The following is a 3,313-nucleotide window of genomic DNA, read 5'->3' as shown; positions in this document are numbered from 1 at the left end:
GCGACCCTCCGCGAACCGATAGCGTACCGAAAGCATACCAAAAGCAAACAAATCTTTTTGCGTCGGGTGGAAGGCTCTCGTCCACATGCGGGGAAAGACCTGGACCCACACAAGCTGATGGGAAGACTCGTCGGCTTTGGACTTCTTGACGCGACGTTCCACAGACACAGACAGTGTTATGGTTACCCGCATGGCCGGGAGATGGGTGTCCGTCCCTGGGCTGCTTCCGCTCGTCTCCTCCCCCCTCCACCTCTCTCTCTGAGCTGGTTTCTCGCCGGCCAGGTTGTGTGAGAGCTGCACTATAATCGCCTCGCTATGAGGAGTAACTTGAACATTGCGCGTTAAGAAAACAGTCCCTACCATCGTGATGGGCTATCTTCTCATTTAACAAACGCACGGCTGTACTAAATACTGAACAAAACTTTATTGTTGAGCACTGGATACTTGCTGTTACAAGACAAATACGTTTAGACTCTTAATTAGAAATCTCTGCGTTTGGCTTTTGCTCCGCCAGGCTACTCCTTATAGCGAGACGACTGTAAACACCGACCCGGGGAGGAGGGGGGAGGCATTAGCCTCACCTAACATCTACCCAATCAAAATTTGCCAGTATGCCGTGTTGCAGTGATTTTACCTCTCAACAACATCAAATATGGGAGAATCAGCAATAAACATACATAAAACACCAACTTCCCCTGCAAGAAAAGAAAAGTATGCGAAGAGAAGAAATAACACTCCTCTTACACCTCCAACTCTCCAACTGTCAACGATTTTCTCACTGATCAATATGTTTTAGAGGAACAACTTGATATGTTTTAGCTGTGTGATTTTTAAATTATGTAATCAATTACATATCTATCTTTTAATGATCTGATGCAAAAATCATAATATTTGCCACAAAATGTTGTAATTAATATTAGTAAGTTTGATTGACTACTGTGTGTAGATGTTAGAAAAATAATATCACATTTCCTCTCTATCTATAAACATCGGCATTCTGCACGATCCATATGTCATCCACATTCAATTATTGCCACGACTAGCCAGCGCCGACGCCATGTCTGTTAGTCGATGTCGAACTGCTTTCGTTTGGTCTGAGTCTGAGCGGACGGGTTGAAGGTGAGGGAGGGGGGGGGGGCAACGCAAAAGCGTAGTTCTCAGTCGGTAGCGCGCTCTAGCGTGCAGGCGGGGAGATGGTGAATGAGGAATGCGGGGAACAAGAACAAGGATGTCACCATGTTCGAGCCGAGTGATTTCCGTTTTGCTGTTCCCCGCATTTTTCTTCTTTGTAGCTTTACCGGCACGCTTTAATGTGAAACTCGGAACAGTTTTGACGACAGGCGGCGGCACTTGCCCTGGAGGCGGCCAAGAGCAAGGCCGTCCGGGACGCAGAGATCATGAGCCCCAACTCGGACCTGCTGCACTTGCTGGGCCCGCCGGAGTCCCCCGCCCGCGGGGACATGGCGTCGGCGCTGACTATACTGGGACCACGCTAGGAACAAGCCTGGCTTATGGGAGCTCTTCTTAACTACTGCCTCCTCAGCTACCGCCGCAACTCATTGACCTGCTCGGGTCCCGCCCACCCTGTCGCATGGACCCTCGGAAGCAGGTAGGCGAGCCGGCGAGCCACCGCTGCAGCAACGCCAAGCTCTTTCCTAGCGTGGTCCCAGTATAGTGGTTTATGTTTCTAATCAACCTTTAACTTTAGTTTCTTTGCTGAACACTGTGATGTCAGTGGCTGAAGTTACCAAATTATGACCACCTAAAATTTGTGCTTCATTCTCTATGGAAAACTGATACGTTTTACGGTAGCCAGTGGTTTAAACTACTCCTCCAAATATAAGCTGTGATTGGGGTTATGACGCCATTGCCATGGATTGCTATTCCCTTCAACTTGTATTGTTGCTCAAGTAAGTCGTTACCTGTCGTCTAAGGCAGCTGGAGCCTGCATATGTCAACACTATGGAACACTGCAAACATTACTCAAATGGTGCCTTGCAATTTGCACGCCTAGCAGTCTTATTCGGACCTTGGTAAAGTTGTGAGCATAGAAGGCAGCGTAGCCACATGAGTTATTTTAAGCAGTGGGTAAGAGAGCTGTAATATAATGCAATGTGTGATATTTGTTCTTGAGCTCAAACAATGATAATAGTAACCCGTTCTACTCTAACCATAAAAAGATGCTCATTTATATCCAAATCTCATTCAATGTGTGCGAATTCGTATTTGCTCACTTCCAAGTGAGCGAATAGATCTTCGCTCACCTGCAGGTGAGCGACATTCGTACACTTGGATTTCCAGTGTACTCTTTTTTATGTGAACATTCTTTTAAAGTCATACTTTACTCATTGCTTTGGAAAAGTCCACCTCTAAAGTTAACATTTTTTTCACAAATTGTAAAGAAATGTGAAATAAATGTTTACTCTTAGTGGAGAAATGTATACTAAAAGTGTACTAAAAGTACCACTTTTTTCGGCAAAGTACACTCTTTTGGGTACTTTCTGGAAGTTTTCATACACTTAAAGTATAGAGTTCGAAATACTCTAGAATGCATTTCTAATTGTGTTTCAGCTCACAAAAAAGGATGCACTTGACTACACTTATAACCCCCCCTCCCCCCCCCCAAAAAAAAAAAAGTTTCTTCTTTTCGGTTTCCTCTTTCCTCCCTCTCCCTTCACATCTTTTCTGGTGAATTTTCTTTGATTTCTGACTCGGCTGCCGGCGGGAGTTGAACCTGGGAGCTCGGACCTGTGAACAGACGCATAAGACCACTCGGCTAAACTGCCGACGTTGCCTAATGACGTCAGCTACCCGGTCATATACTAGAGGCCCCTTGAGAGGTGGAGTCAACTAACTAGTGTACATTAAGTGTACTTTTAGTATACTTTTGATAAACCTTGGTTTTACCTACTATCAAGGCATTTAACGGCAGCCGAAGGGTCCGTCACTCTTGTTAGCTAGTCACTCTCTTTGTGGATTTTTGAGGCAAACGATTGTTTGAATTTCTTCTTGTACATCATGATTGTGTTGCAATATGGGCATTGGTTGGATGATTGAGACTCAAATTGAAACGCAAATCTCTCTATTCACACGATACGTTCAATACTAGCTACATATACGCCAGACCACGTCTCGCGTAACAGGCTTCGCGATATCTCGCGAAACACTATTACGCTGCGACGCGCCTGGCGCACATCAAGCTAGGCCTGCGGCGCTTACACCCGAGACGTGTTAATGGGAGAGTTTTCGGGAACAGGGCCTTAGGGCCCAAAATTTGACAAATTCGTAGCATTTGTCGGGGTCGTATTCCTTT

Source organism: Frankliniella occidentalis, unplaced genomic scaffold, assembly GCF_000697945.3.
Source record: "Frankliniella occidentalis isolate FOCC.00 unplaced genomic scaffold, Focc_3.1 Scaffold368, whole genome shotgun sequence".
Taxonomy (NCBI): domain Eukaryota; kingdom Metazoa; phylum Arthropoda; class Insecta; order Thysanoptera; family Thripidae; genus Frankliniella; species Frankliniella occidentalis.
This window is presented reverse-complemented; position numbering follows the sequence as displayed.